Source organism: Clarias gariepinus, chromosome 9, assembly GCF_024256425.1.
Source record: "Clarias gariepinus isolate MV-2021 ecotype Netherlands chromosome 9, CGAR_prim_01v2, whole genome shotgun sequence".
NCBI classification, from domain to species: Eukaryota; Metazoa; Chordata; class Actinopteri; order Siluriformes; family Clariidae; genus Clarias; species Clarias gariepinus.
Genome location: NC_071108.1, coordinates 36200254 through 36215257, shown reverse-complemented (window position 1 = coordinate 36215257; position 15004 = coordinate 36200254). Strand labels below are relative to the sequence as shown.

Here is a 15004-nt window from a genome sequence, read left to right as displayed (position 1 = left end):
CAGATTTGAAAACCTACAGTACATGAAATGCACTTTTACATCCATTTACAGGATTTCTTGTTCATGTACTCAACTAGCAACTTGGGGGATTGGTTGGATAAAGATTTTCTAAATACACTGCAACATGCTTGACATCATCTGGCACATCCTGAAAAACCTCAAGGTTTTCATTAACTGAATTTAACTTAATGATATGACTCTTCTAGCTACTTGTAAGAATAAAGAAATTCAGCTACATTTACCCCAGGTAACAATCCGACAGGCTTTTTTCTCAAGAGGCAAGCTGACGAACAACACAGCAAATCAAGGCCAGGACACTTGCATGATAGCAGCTAACTGCGTCCTGCGCTTAGGGTAGGATGGCAATTCCTCTGAAGCTTCAGGGTCTAGTCTTAAATCCTAGCTATAAAGTGACCCAGATGGGACTCGAACCCACAATCCTCAGCTCCGAAGGCTGATGCCTTATCCATTAGGCCACTGGGCCTATGGTTTAGGTTTGAATTTAGTTTAAATGAGTTTAAATGGAAACAAACACAAGCCTTGGGTAATTGATTCAAGTTGATTCTCTACAACCACAGTGTTTTTTATTTGCTTCCTCTAGCATGTCGTGCAAAAATAAGAAGCAACACAAATTTCTCAGCTAGAGAGTCCTTTTCCACACTTCAGGAGAACAGATGACTGGCTCTTTTTTTACACCATGAAGCAAAGAAAGCTCATTCCTGTCCAAATCATAGGGTATTTCACTCCCTTGGCATGGTTTCCTTCAGATCTACACTGCATATAGCAAAGACTTTTGCTTACATACTGTATATCCAGACCCAGAAGCAACTGAAACCTGCTACATATGGCTCTGTCAGGACAAGGATCGCAACAAACCTGTGCCACAATCTGGGCCCTGCAAAAATCAAGGCCAGTTTCCCAGTTCTTATTGACCAAACAACCTACTGCTGTCCCGGAGCGCAAACCTCCGGAGATTTAACGTGTGACAGTAAGTCCCGTTCTAAGTTTTCAACTGACCCGATATACCAACCAATGTTGTAAGGACCTTCAACATGGCCTGAAAAGGAAGAAAATTGTTAGGTGGGTTGCACCAGCCGGGAATCGAACCCGGTTCGCAAGAATGGGAATCTTGCATGATACCACTACACCACTGGTGGTTCTTGGGCCCTGTTCTCTGTTTAATTCATACATCATTTACAACTTGACCCCACTGTAGGTTGGCCTAAGAACGCAGTCTGCAGATTTGAAAACCTACAGTACATGAAATGCACTTTTACATCCATTTACAGGATTTCTTGTTCATGTACTCAACTAGCAACTTGGGGGATTGGTTGGATAAAGATTTTCTAAATACACTGCAACCTGCTTGACATCATCTGGCACATCTTGGAAAACCTCAAGGTTTTCATTAACTGAATTCAACTTAATGATATGACTCTTCTAGCTACTTGTAAGAACAAAGAAATTCAGCTACATTTACCCCAGGTAACAATCCGACAGGCTTTTTTCTCAAGAGGCAAGCTGACGAACAACACAGCAAATCAAGGCCAGGACACTTGCATGATAGCAGCTAACTGCGTCCTGCGCTTAGGGTAGGATGGCAATTCCTCTGAAGCTTCAGGGTCTAGTCTTAAATCCTAGCTATAAAGTGACCCAGATGGGACTCGAACCCACAATCCTCAGCTCCGAAGGCTGATGCCTTATCCATTAGGCCACTGGGCCTATGGTTTAGATTTGAATTTAGTTTAAATGAGTTTAAATGGAAACAAACACAAGCCTTGGGTAATTGATTCAAGTTGATTCTCTACAACCACAGTGTTTTTTATTTGCTTCCTCTAGCATGTCGTGCAAAAATAAGAAGCAACACAAATTTCTCAGCTAGAGAGTCCTTTTCCACACTTCAGGAGAACAGATGACTGGCTCTTTTTTTACACCATGAAGCAAAGAAAGCTCATTCCTGTCCAAATCATAGGGTATTTCACTCCCTTGGCATGGTTTCCTTCAGATCTACACTGCATATAGCAAAGACTTTTGCTTACATACTGTATATCCAGACCCAGAAGCAACTGAAACCTGCTACATATGGCTCTGTCAGGACAAGGATCGCAACACACCTGTGCCACAATCTGGGCCCTGCAAAAATCAAGGCCAGTTTCCCAGTTCTTATTGACCAAACAACCTACTGCTGTCCCGGAGCGCAAATCTCAGGAGGTTTAACGTGTGACAGTAAGTCCCGTTCTAAGTTTTCAACTGACCCGATATACCAACCAATGTTGTAAGGACCTTCAACATGGCCTGAAAAGGAAGAAAATTGTTAGGTTGGTTGCACCAGCCGGGAATCGAACCCGGTTCGCAAGAATGGGAATCTTGCATGATACCACTACACCACTGGTGCTTCTTGGGCCCTGTTCTCTGTTTAATTCATACATCATTTACAACTTGACCCCACTGTAGGTTGGCCTAAGAACGCAGTCTGCAGATTTGAAAACCTACAGTACATGAAATGCACTTTTACATCCATTTACAGGATTTCTTGTTCATGTACTCAGCTAGCAACTTGGGGAAATGGTTGGATGAAGATTTTCTAAATACACTGCAACCTGCTTGACATCATCTGGCACATCCTGGAAAACCTCAAGGTTTTCATTAACTGAATTCAACTTAATGATACGACTCTGCTAGCTACTTGTAAGAACAAAGAAGTTCAGCTACATTTACCCCAGGTAACAATCCGACAGGCTTTTTTCTCAAGAGGCGAGCTGACGAACAACACAGCAAATCAAGGCCAGGACATTTGCATGATAGCAGCTAACTACGTCTTGCGCTTAGGGTAGGATGGCAATTCCTCTGAAGCTTCAGGGTCCAGTCTTAAATCCTAGCTATAAAGTGACCCAGATGGGACTCGAACCCACAATCCTCAGCTCCAAAGGCTGATGCCTTATCCACTAGGCCACTGGGCCTATGCTTTAGTTTTGAATTTAGTTTAAATGAGTTTAAATGAAAACAAACACAAGCCTTGGGTAATTGATTCAAGTTGATTCTCTACAACCACAGTGTTTTTTTATTTGCTTCCTCTAGCATGTCCTGCAAAAATAAGAAGCAACACAAATTTCTCAGCTAGAGAGTCCTTTGCCACACTTCAGGAGAACAGATGACTGGCGATTTTTTTACACCATGAAGCAAAGAAAGCTCATTCCTGTCCAAATCATAGGGTATTTCACTCCCTTGGCATGGTTTCCTTCACATCTACACTGCATATAGCAAAGACTTTTGCTTACATACTGTATATCCAGACCCAGAAGCAACTGAAACCTGCTACATATGGCTCTGTCAGGACAAGGATCGCAACAAACCTGTGCCACAATCTGGGCCCTGCAAAAATCAAGGCCAGTTTCCCAGTTCTTATTGACCAAACAACCTACTGATGTCCCGGAGCGCAAATCTCAGGAGGTTTAACGTGTGACAGTAAGTCCCGTTCTAAGTTTTCAACTGACCCGATATACCAACCAATGTTGTAAGGACCTTCAACATGGCCTGAAAAGGAAGAAAATTGTTAGGGTGGTTGCACCAGCCGAGAATCGAAACCCGTTCGCGGGAATGGGAATGTTGCATGATACCACTACACCACTGGTGCTTCTTGGGCCCTGTTCTCTGTTTAATTCATACATCATTTACAACTTGACCCCACTGTAGGTTGGCCTAAGAATGCAGTCTGCAGATTTGAAAACCTACAGTACATGAAATGCACTTTTACATCCATTTACAGGATTTCTTGTTCATGTACTCAACTAGCAACTTGGGGGATTGGTTGGATAAAGATTTTCTAAATACACTGCAACATGCTTGACATCATCTGGCACATCCTGGAAAACCTCAAGGTTTTCATTAACTGAATTTAACCTAATGATATGACTCTTCTAGCTACTTGTAAGAATAAAGAAATTCAGCTACATTTACCCCAGGTAACAATCCGACAGGCTTTTTTCTCAAGAGGCAAGCTGACGAACAACACAGCAAATCAAGGCCAGGACACTTGCATGATAGCAGCTAACTGCGTTCTGCGCTTAGGGTAGGATGGCAATTCCTCTGAAGCTTCACGGTCTAGTCTTAAATCCTAGCTATAAAGTGACCCAGATGGGACTCAAACCCACAATCCTCAGCTCTGAAGGCTGATGCCTTATCCATTAGGCCACTGGGCCTATGGTTTAGGTTTGAATTTAGTTTAAATGAGTTTAAATGAAAACAAACACAAGCCTTGGGTAATTGATTCAAGTTGATTCTCTACAACCACAGTGTTTTTTATTTGCTTCCTCTAGCATGTCCTGCAAAAATAAGAAGCAACACAAATTTCTCAGCTAGAGAGTCCTTTGCCACACTTCAGGAGAACAGATGACTGGCGCTTTTTTTACACCATGAAACAAAGAAAGCTCATTCCTGTCCAAATCATAGGGTATTTCACTCCCTTGGCATGGTTTCCTTCAGATCTACACTGCATATAGCAAAGACTTTTGCTTACATACTGTATATCCAGACCCAGAAGCAACTGAAACCTGCTACATATGGCTCTGTCAGGACAAGGATCGCAACAAACCTGTGCCACAATCTGGGCCCTGCAAAAATCAAGGCCAGTTTCCCAGTTCTTATTGACCAAACAACCTACTGCTGTCCTGGAGCGCAAATCTCAGGAGGTTTAACGTGTGACAGTAAGTCCCGTTCTAAGTTTTCAACTGACCCGATATACCAACCAATGTTGTAAGGACCTTCAACATGGCCTGAAAAGGAAGAAAATTGTTAGGTTGGTTGCACCAGCCGGGAATCGAACCCGGTTCGCAAGAATGGGAATCTTGCATGATACCACTACACCACTGGTGCTTCTTGGGCCCTGTTCTCTGTTTAATTCATACATCATTTACAACTTGACCCCACTGTAGGTTGGCCTAAGAACGCAGTCTGCAGATTTAAAAACCTACAGTACATGAAATGCACTTTTACATCCATTTACAGGATTTCTTGTTCATGTACTCAGCTAGCAACTTGGGGAAATGGTTGGATGAAGATTTTCTAAATACACTGCAACCTGCTTGACATCATCTGGCACATCCTGGAAAACCTCAAGGTTTTCATTAACTGAATTTAACTTAATGATATGACTCTTCTAGCTACTTGTAAGAACAAAGAAATTCACAGTGTTTTTTATTTGCTTCCTCTAGCATGTCCTGCAAAAATAAGAAGCAACACAAATTTCTCAGCTAGAGAGTCCTTTGCCACACTTCAGGAGAACAGATGACTGGCGCTTTTTTTACACCATGAAGCAAAGAAAGCTCATTCCTGTCCAAATCATAGGGTATTTCACTCCCTTGGCATGGTTTCCTTCAGATCTACACTGCATATAGCAAAGACTTTTGCTTACATACTGTATATCCAGACCCAGAAGCAACTGAAACCTGCTACATATGGCTCTGTCAGGACAAGGATCGCAACAAACCTGGGCCCTGCAAAAATCAAGGCCAGTTTCCCAGTTCTTATTGACCAAACAACCTACTGCTGTCCCGGAGCGCAAACCTCCGGAGATTTAACGTGTGACAGTAAGTCCCGTTCTAAGTTTTCACCTGACCCGATATACCAACCAATGTTGTAAGGACCTTCAACATGGCCTGAAAAGGAAGAAAATTGTTAGGTGGGTTGCACCAGCCGGGAATCGAACCCGGTTCGCAAGAATGGGAATCTTGCATGATACCACTACACCACTGGTGGTTCTTGGGCCCTGTTCTCTGTTTAATTCATACATCATTTACAACTTGACCCCACTGTAGGTTGGCCTAAGAACGCAGTCTGCAGATTTGAAAACCTACAGTACATGAAATGCACTTTTACATCCATTTACAGGATTTCTTGTTCATGTACTCAACTAGCAACTTGGGGGATTGGTTGGATAAAGATTTTCTAAATACACTGCAACCTGCTTGACATCATCTGGCACATCTTGGAAAACCTCAAGGTTTTCATTAACTGAATTCAACTTAATGATATGACTCTTCTAGCTACTTGTAAGAACAAAGAAATTCAGCTACATTTACCCCAGGTAACAATCCGACAGGCTTTTTTCTCAAGAGGCAAGCTGACGAACAACACAGCAAATCAAGGCCAGGACACTTGCATGATAGCAGCTAACTGCGTCCTGCGCTTAGGGTAGGATGGCAATTCCTCTGAAGCTTCAGGGTCTAGTCTTAAATCCTAGCTATAAAGTGACCCAGATGGGACTCGAACCCACAATCCTCAGCTCCGAAGGCTGATGCCTTATCCATTAGGCCACTGGGCCTATGGTTTAGGTTTGAATTTAGTTTAAATGAGTTTAAATGGAAACAAACACAAGCCTTGGGTAATTGATTCAAGTTGATTCTCTACAACCACAGTGTTTTTTATTTGCTTCCTCTAGCATGTCGTGCAAAAATAAGAAGCAACACAAATTTCTCAGCTAGAGAGTCCTTTTCCACACTTCAGGAGAACAGATGACTGGCTCTTTTTTTACACCATGAAGCAAAGAAAGCTCATTCCTGTCCAAATCATAGGGTATTTCACTCCCTTGGCATGGTTTCCTTCAGATCTACACTGCATATAGCAAAGACTTTTGCTTACATACTGTATATCCAGACCCAGAAGCAACTGAAACCTGCTACATATGGCTCTGTCAGGACAAGGATCGCAACAAACCTGTGCCACAATCTGGGCCCTGCAAAAATCAAGGCCAGTTTCCCAGTTCTTATTGACCAAACAACCTACTGATGTCCCGAAGCGCAAATCTTAGGAGGTTTACCATGTGACAGTAAGTCCCGTTCTAAGTTTTCAACTGACCCGATATACCAACCAATGTTGTAAGGACCTTCAACATGGCCTGAAAAGGAAGAAAATTGTTAGGGTGGTTGCACCAGCCGAGAATCGAAACCCGTTCGCAAGAATGGGAATCTTGCATGATACCACTACACCACTGGTGCTTCTTGGGCCCTGTTCTCTGTTTAATTCATACATCATTTACAACTTGACCCCACTGTAGGTTGGCCTAAGAACGCAGTCTGCAGATTTGAAAACCTACAGTACATGAAATGCACTTTTACATCCATTTACAGGATTTCTTGTTCATGTACTCAGCTAGCAACTTGGGGAAATGGTTGGATGAAGATTTTCTAAATACACTGCAACCTGCTTGACATCATCTGGCACATCCTGGAAAACCTCAAGGTTTTCATTAACTGAATTCAACTTAATGATACGACTCTGCTAGCTACTTGTAAGAACAAAGAAGTTCAGCTACATTTACCCCAGGTAACAATCCGACAGGCTTTTTTCTCAAGAGGCGAGCTGACGAACAACACAGCAAATCAAGGCCAGGACATTTGCATGATAGCAGCTAACTACGTCTTGCGCTTAGGGTAGGATGGCAATTCCTCTGAAGCTTCAGGGTCCAGTCTTAAATCCTAGCTATAAAGTGACCCAGATGGGACTCGAACCCACAATCCTCATCCCCAAAGGCTGACACCTTATCCATTAGGCCACTGGGCCTATGCTTTAGTTTTGAATTTAGTTTAAATAAGTTTAAATGAAAACAAACACAAGCCTTGGGTAATTGATTCAAGTTGATTCTCTACAACCACAGTGTTTTTTATTTGCTTCCTCTAGCATGTCCTGCAAAAATAAGAAGCAACACAAATTTCTCAGCTAGAGAGTCCTTTGCCACACTTCAGGAGAACAGATGACTGGCGCTTTTTTTACACCATGAAGCAAAGAAAGCTCATTCCTGTCCAAATCATAGGGTATTTCACTCCCTTGGCATGGTTTCCTTCAGATCTACACTGCATATAGCAAAGACTTTTGCTTACATACTGTATATCCAGACCCAGAAGCAACTGAAACCTGCTACATATGGCTCTGTCAGGACAAGGATCGCAACAAACCTGTGCCACAATCTGGGCCCTGCAAAAATCAAGGCCAGTTTCCCAGTTCTTATTGACCAAACAACCTACTGATGTCCCGAAGCGCAAATCTTAGGAGGTTTACCATGTGACAGTAAGTCCCGTTCTAAGTTTTCAACTGACCCGATATACCAACCAATGTTGTAAGGACCTTCAACATGGCCTGAAAAGGAAGAAAATTGTTAGGGTGGTTGCACCAGCCGAGAATCGAAACCCGTTCGCAAGAATGGGAATGTTGCATGATACCACTACACCACTGGTGCTTCTTGGGCCCTGTTCTCTGTTTAATTCATACATCATTTACAACTTGACCCCACTGTAGGTTGGCCTAAGAACGCAGTCTGCAGATTTGAAAACCTACAGTACATGAAATGCACTTTTACATCCATTTACAGGATTTCTTGTTCATGTACTCAACTAGCAACTTGGGGGATTGGTTGGATAAAGATTTTCTAAATACACTGCAACATGCTTGACATCATCTGGCACATCCTGGAAAACCTCAAGGTTTTCATTAACTGAATTTAACTTAATGATATGACTCTTCTAGCTACTTGTAAGAATAAAGAAATTCAGCTACATTTACCCCAGGTAACAATCCGACAGGCTTTTTTCTCAAGAGGCAAGCTGACGAACAACACAGCAAATCAAGGCCAGGACACTTGCATGATAGCAGCTAACTGCGTCCTGCGCTTAGGGTAGGATGGCAATTCCTCTGAAGCTTCAGGGTCTAGTCTTAAATCCTAGCTATAAAGTGACCCAGATGGGACTCGAACCCACAATCCTCAGCTCCGAGGGCTGATGCCTTATCCATTAGGCCACTGGGCCTATGGTTTAGGTTTGAATTTAGTTTAAATGAGTTTAAATGGAAACAAACACAAGCCTTGGGTAATTGATTCAAGTTGATTCTCTACAACCACAGTGTTTTTTATTTGCTTCCTCTAGCATGTCGTGCAAAAATAAGAAGCAACACAAATTTCTCAGCTAGAGAGTCCTTTTCCACACTTCAGGAGAACAGATGACTGGCTCTTTTTTTACACCATGAAGCAAAGAAAGCTCATTCCTGTCCAAATCATAGGGTATTTCACTCCCTTGGCATGGTTTCCTTCAGATCTACACTGCATATAGCAAAGACTTTTGCTTACATACTGTATATCCAGACCCAGAAGCAACTGAAACCTGCTACATATGGCTCTGTCAGGACAAGGATCGCAACAAACCTGTGCCACAATCTGGGCCCTGCAAAAATCAAGGCCAGTTTCCCAGTTCTTATTGACCAAACAACCTACTGATGTCCCGAAGCGCAAATCTCAGGAGGTTTAACGTGTGACAGTAAGTCCCGTTCTAAGTTTTCAACTGACCCGATATACCAACCAATGTTGTAAGGACCTTCAACATAGCCTGAAAAGGAAGAAAATTGTTAGGTTCGTTGCACCAGCCGGGAATCGAACCCGGTTCGCAAGAATGGGAACCTTGCATGATACCACTACACCACTGGTGCTTCTTGGGCCCTGTTCTCTGTTTAATTCATACATCATTTACAACTTGACCCCACTGTAGGTTGGCCTAAGAACGCAGTCTGCAGATTTGAAAACCTACAGTACGTGAAATGCACTTTTACATCCATTTACAGGATTTCTTGTTCATGTACTCAGCTAGCAACTTGAGGGAATGGTTGGATGAAGATTTTCTAAATACACTGCAACATGCTTGACATCATCTGGCACATCCTGGAAAACCTCAAGGTTTTCATTAACTGAATTTAACTTAATGATATGACTCTGCTAGCTACTTGTAAGAACAAAGAAGTTCAGCTACATTTACCCTAGGTGACAATCTGGCAGGCTTTTTTCTCAAGAGGCAAGCTGACGAACAACACAGCAAATCAAGGCCAGGACAGTTGCATGATAGCAGCTAACTGCATCCTGCGCTTAGGGTAGGATGGCAATTCCTCTGAAGCTTCAGGGTCTAGTCTTAAATCCTAGCTATAAAGTGACCCAGATGGGACTCGAACCCACAATCCTCAGCTCCGAAGGCTGATGCCTTATCCATTAGGCCACTGGGCCTATGGTTTAGGTTTGAATTTAGTTTAAATGAGTTTAAATGAAAACAAACACAAGCCTTGGGTAATTGATTCAAGTTGATTCTCTACAACCACAGTGTTTTTTATTTGCTTCCTTTAGCATGTCCTGCAAAAATAAGAAGCAACACAAATTTCTCAGCTAGAGAGTCCTTTTCCACACTTCAGGAGAACAGATGACTGGCTTTTTTTTACACCATGAAGAAAAGAAAGCTCATTCCTGTCCAAATCATTGGGTATTTCACTCCCTTGGCATGGTTTCCTTCAGATCTACACTGCATATAGCAAACACTTTTGCTTACATACTGTATATCCAGACCCAGAAGCAACTGAAACCTGCTACATATGGCTCTGTCAGGACACGGATCGCAACAAACCTGTGCCACAATCTGGGCCCTGCAAAAATCAAGGCCAGTTTCCCAGTTCTTATTGACCAAACAACCTACTGCTGTCCCGAAGCGCAAATCTTAGGAGGTTTACCGTGTGACAGTAAGTCCCGTTCTAAGTTTTCAACTGACCCGATATACCAACCAATGTTGTAAGGACCTTCAACATGGCCTGAAAAGGAAGAAAATTGTTAGGTTGGTTGCACCAGCCGGGAATCGAACCCGGTTCGCAAGAATGGGAATCTTGCATGATACCACTACACCACTGGTGCTTCTTGGGCCCTGTTCTCTGTTTAATTCATACATCATTTACAACTTGACCCCACTGTAGGTTGGCCTAAGAACGCAGTCTGCAGATTTGAAAACCTACAGTACATGAAATGCACTTTTACATCCATTTACAGGATTTCTTGTTCATGTACTCAACTAGCAACTTGGGGGATTGGTTGGATAAAGATTTTCTAAATACACTGCAACATGCTTGACATCATCTGGCACATCCTGGAAAACCTCAAGGTTTTCATTAACTGAATTTAACTTAATGATATGACTCTTCTAGCTACTTGTAAGAACAAAGAAATTCACAGTGTTTTTTATTTGCTTCCTCTAGCATGTCCTGCAAAAATAAGAAGCAACACAAATTTCTCAGCTAGAGAGTCCTTTGCCACACTTCAGGAGAACAGATGACTGGCGCTTTTTTTACACCATGAAGCAAAGAAAGCTCATTCCTGTCCAAATCATAGGGTATTTCACTCCCTTGGCATGGTTTCCTTCAGATCTACACTGCATATAGCAAAGACTTTTGCTTACATACTGTATATCCAGACCCAGAAGCAACTGAAACCTGCTACATATGGCTCTGTCAGGACAAGGATCGCAACAAACCTGGGCCCTGCAAAAATCAAGGCCAGTTTCCCAGTTCTTATTGACCAAACAACCTACTGCTGTCCCGGAGCGCAAACCTCCGGAGATTTAACGTGTGACAGTAAGTCCCGTTCTAAGTTTTCAACTGACCCGATATACCAACCAATGTTGTAAGGACCTTCAACATGGCCTGAAAAGGAAGAAAATTGTTAGGTGGGTTGCACCAGCCGGGAATCGAACCCGGTTCGCAAGAATGGGAATCTTGCATGATACCACTACACCACTGGTGGTTCTTGGGCCCTGTTCTCTGTTTAATTCATACATCATTTACAACTTGACCCCACTGTAGGTTGGCCTAAGAACGCAGTCTGCAGATTTGAAAACCTACAGTACATGAAATGCACTTTTACATCCATTTACAGGATTTCTTGTTCATGTACTCAACTAGCAACTTGGGGGATTGGTTGGATAAAGATTTTCTAAATACACTGCAACCTGCTTGACATCATCTGGCACATCTTGGAAAACCTCAAGGTTTTCATTAACTGAATTCAACTTAATGATATGACTCTTCTAGCTACTTGTAAGAACAAAGAAATTCAGCTACATTTACCCCAGGTAACAATCCGACAGGCTTTTTTCTCAAGAGGCAAGCTGACGAACAACACAGCAAATCAAGGCCAGGACACTTGCATGATAGCAGCTAACTGCGTCCTGCGCTTAGGGTAGGATGGCAATTCCTCTGAAGCTTCAGGGTCTAGTCTTAAATCCTAGCTATAAAGTGACCCAGATGGGACTCGAACCCACAATCCTCAGCTCCGAAGGCTGATGCCTTATCCATTAGGCCACTGGGCCTATGGTTTAGGTTTGAATTTAGTTTAAATGAGTTTAAATGGAAACAAACACAAGCCTTGGGTAATTGATTCAAGTTGATTCTCTACAACCACAGTGTTTTTTATTTGCTTCCTCTAGCATGTCGTGCAAAAATAAGAAGCAACACAAATTTCTCAGCTAGAGAGTCCTTTTCCACACTTCAGGAGAACAGATGACTGGCTCTTTTTTTACACCATGAAGCAAAGAAAGCTCATTCCTGTCCAAATCATAGGGTATTTCACTCCCTTGGCATGGTTTCCTTCAGATCTACACTGCATATAGCAAAGACTTTTGCTTACATACTGTATATCCAGACCCAGAAGCAACTGAAACCTGCTACATATGGCTCTGTCAGGACAAGGATCGCAACAAACCTGTGCCACAATCTGGGCCCTGCAAAAATCAAGGCCAGTTTCCCAGTTCTTATTGACCAAACAACCTACTGATGTCCCGAAGCGCAAATCTTAGGAGGTTTACCATGTGACAGTAAGTCCCGTTCTAAGTTTTCAACTGACCCGATATACCAACCAATGTTGTAAGGACCTTCAACATGGCCTGAAAAGGAAGAAAATTGTTAGGGTGGTTGCACCAGCCGAGAATCGAAACCCGTTCGCAAGAATGGGAATCTTGCATGATACCACTACACCACTGGTGCTTCTTGGGCCCTGTTCTCTGTTTAATTCATACATCATTTACAACTTGACCCCACTGTAGGTTGGCCTAAGAACGCAGTCTGCAGATTTGAAAACCTACAGTACATGAAATGCACTTTTACATCCATTTACAGGATTTCTTGTTCATGTACTCAGCTAGCAACTTGGGGAAATGGTTGGATGAAGATTTTCTAAATACACTGCAACCTGCTTGACATCATCTGGCACATCCTGGAAAACCTCAAGGTTTTCATTAACTGAATTCAACTTAATGATATGACTCTGCTAGCTACTTGTAAGAACAAAGAAGTTCAGCTACATTTACCCCAGGTAACAATCCGACAGGCTTTTTTCTCAAGAGGCGAGCTGACGAACAACACAGCAAATCAAGGCCAGGACATTTGCATGATAGCAGCTAACTACGTCTTGCGCTTAGGGTAGGATGGCAATTCCTCTGAAGCTTCAGGGTCCAGTCTTAAATCCTAGCTATAAAGTGACCCAGATGGGACTCGAACCCACAATCCTCATCCCCAAAGGCTGACACCTTATCCATTAGGCCACTGGGCCTATGCTTTAGTTTTGAATTTAGTTTAAATAAGTTTAAATGAAAACAAACACAAGCCTTGGGTAATTGATTCAAGTTGATTCTCTACAACCACAGTGTTTTTTATTTGCTTCCTCTAGCATGTCCTGCAAAAATAAGAAGCAACACAAATTTCTCAGCTAGAGAGTCCTTTGCCACACTTCAGGAGAACAGATGACTGGCGCTTTTTTTACACCATGAAACAAAGAAAGCTCATTCCTGTCCAAATCATAGGGTATTTCACTCCCTTGGCATGGTTTCCTTCAGATCTACACTGCATATAGCAAAGACTTTTGCTTACATACTGTATATCCAGACCCAGAAGCAACTGAAACCTGCTACATATGGCTCTGTCAGGACAAGGATCGCAACAAACCTGTGCCACAATCTGGGCCCTGCAAAAATCAAGGCCAGTTTCCCAGTTCTTATTGACCAAACAACCTACTGCTGTCCCGGAGCGCAAATCTCAGGAGGTTTAACGTGTGACAGTAAGTCCCGTTCTAAGTTTTCAACTGACCCGATATACCAACCAATGTTGTAAGGACCTTCAACATGGCCTGAAAAGGAAGAAAATTGTTAGGTTGGTTGCACCAGCCGGGAATCGAACCCGGTTCGCAAGAATGGGAATCTTGCATGATACCACTACACCACTGGTGCTTCTTGGGCCCTGTTCTCTGTTTAATTCATACATCATTTACAACTTGACCCCACTGTAGGTTGGCCTAAGAACGCAGTCTGCAGATTTGAAAACCTACAGTACATGAAATGCACTTTTACATCCATTTACAGGATTTCTTGTTCATGTACTCAACTAGCAACTTGGGGGATTGGTTGGATAAAGATTTTCTAAATACACTGCAACATGCTTGACATCATCTGGCACATCCTGGAAAACCTCAAGGTTTTCATTAACTGAATTTAACTTAATGATATGACTCTTCTAGCTACTTGTAAGAACAAAGAAATTCAGCTACATTTACCCCAGGTAACAATCCGACAGGCTTTTTTCTCAAGAGGCAAGCTGACGAACAACACAGCAAATCAAGGCCAGGACACTTGCATGATAGCAGCTAACTGCGTCCTGCGCTTAGGGTAGGATGGCAATTCCTCTGAAGCTTCAGGGTCTAGTCTTAAATCCTAGCTATAAAGTGACCCAGATGGGACTCGAACCCACAATCCTCAGCTCCGAAGGCTGATGCCTTATCCATTAGGCCACTGGGCCTATGGTTTAGGTTTGAATTTAGTTTAAATGAGTTTAAATGGAAACAAACACAAGCCTTGGGTAATTGATTCAAGTTGATTCTCTACAACCACAGTGTTTTTTATTTGCTTCCTCTAGCATGTCGTGCAAAAATAAGAAGCAACACAAATTTCTCAGCTAGAGAGTCCTTTTCCACACTTCAGGAGAACAGATGACTGGCTCTTTTTTTACACCATGAAGCAAAGAAAGCTCATTCCTGTCCAAATCATAGGGTATTTCACTCCCTTGGCATGGTTTCCTTCAGATCTACACTGCATATAGCAAAGACTTTTGCTTACATACTGTATATCCAGACCCAGAAGCAACTGAAACCTGCTACATATGGCTCTGTCAGGAC

The 15004-nt window shown here is 42.6% G+C and overlaps 16 non-coding genes across 16 annotated transcripts; all 16 read right to left on the bottom strand.

The window, feature by feature from the left end:
- Positions 1-411: 411 nt before the first annotated feature.
- trnar-ucg (transfer RNA arginine (anticodon UCG)) lies at positions 412-484 on the bottom strand. Its single transcript has one exon. It is a non-coding gene; the product is annotated as a tRNA-Arg (tRNA).
- Positions 485-1086: 602 nt separating this feature from the next.
- On the bottom strand, positions 1087-1157 carry trnag-ccc (transfer RNA glycine (anticodon CCC)). Its single transcript has one exon. It is a non-coding gene; the product is annotated as a tRNA-Gly (tRNA).
- Positions 1158-1649: 492 nt separating this feature from the next.
- Positions 1650-1722, bottom strand: trnar-ucg (transfer RNA arginine (anticodon UCG)). The gene has a single exon. It is a non-coding gene; the product is annotated as a tRNA-Arg (tRNA).
- A 602-nt stretch (positions 1723-2324) lies between these two features.
- trnag-ccc (transfer RNA glycine (anticodon CCC)) lies at positions 2325-2395 on the bottom strand. The gene has a single exon. It is a non-coding gene; the product is annotated as a tRNA-Gly (tRNA).
- Positions 2396-2887: 492 nt separating this feature from the next.
- Positions 2888-2960, bottom strand: trnaq-uug (transfer RNA glutamine (anticodon UUG)). Its single transcript has one exon. It is a non-coding gene; the product is annotated as a tRNA-Gln (tRNA).
- Positions 2961-4801: 1841 nt separating this feature from the next.
- Positions 4802-4872, bottom strand: trnag-ccc (transfer RNA glycine (anticodon CCC)). The gene has a single exon. It is a non-coding gene; the product is annotated as a tRNA-Gly (tRNA).
- Positions 4873-5683: 811 nt separating this feature from the next.
- trnag-ccc (transfer RNA glycine (anticodon CCC)) lies at positions 5684-5754 on the bottom strand. The gene has a single exon. It is a non-coding gene; the product is annotated as a tRNA-Gly (tRNA).
- A 492-nt stretch (positions 5755-6246) lies between these two features.
- Positions 6247-6319, bottom strand: trnar-ucg (transfer RNA arginine (anticodon UCG)). Its single transcript has one exon. It is a non-coding gene; the product is annotated as a tRNA-Arg (tRNA).
- Positions 6320-8722: 2403 nt separating this feature from the next.
- On the bottom strand, positions 8723-8795 carry trnar-ucg (transfer RNA arginine (anticodon UCG)). The gene has a single exon. It is a non-coding gene; the product is annotated as a tRNA-Arg (tRNA).
- A 602-nt stretch (positions 8796-9397) lies between these two features.
- On the bottom strand, positions 9398-9468 carry trnag-ccc (transfer RNA glycine (anticodon CCC)). Its single transcript has one exon. It is a non-coding gene; the product is annotated as a tRNA-Gly (tRNA).
- Positions 9469-9960: 492 nt separating this feature from the next.
- On the bottom strand, positions 9961-10033 carry trnar-ucg (transfer RNA arginine (anticodon UCG)). The gene has a single exon. It is a non-coding gene; the product is annotated as a tRNA-Arg (tRNA).
- A 601-nt stretch (positions 10034-10634) lies between these two features.
- trnag-ccc (transfer RNA glycine (anticodon CCC)) lies at positions 10635-10705 on the bottom strand. The gene has a single exon. It is a non-coding gene; the product is annotated as a tRNA-Gly (tRNA).
- An 811-nt stretch (positions 10706-11516) lies between these two features.
- trnag-ccc (transfer RNA glycine (anticodon CCC)) lies at positions 11517-11587 on the bottom strand. The gene has a single exon. It is a non-coding gene; the product is annotated as a tRNA-Gly (tRNA).
- Positions 11588-12079: 492 nt separating this feature from the next.
- Positions 12080-12152, bottom strand: trnar-ucg (transfer RNA arginine (anticodon UCG)). The gene has a single exon. It is a non-coding gene; the product is annotated as a tRNA-Arg (tRNA).
- Positions 12153-13992: 1840 nt separating this feature from the next.
- Positions 13993-14063, bottom strand: trnag-ccc (transfer RNA glycine (anticodon CCC)). Its single transcript has one exon. It is a non-coding gene; the product is annotated as a tRNA-Gly (tRNA).
- Positions 14064-14555: 492 nt separating this feature from the next.
- On the bottom strand, positions 14556-14628 carry trnar-ucg (transfer RNA arginine (anticodon UCG)). The gene has a single exon. It is a non-coding gene; the product is annotated as a tRNA-Arg (tRNA).
- Positions 14629-15004: the final 376 nt, after the last annotated feature.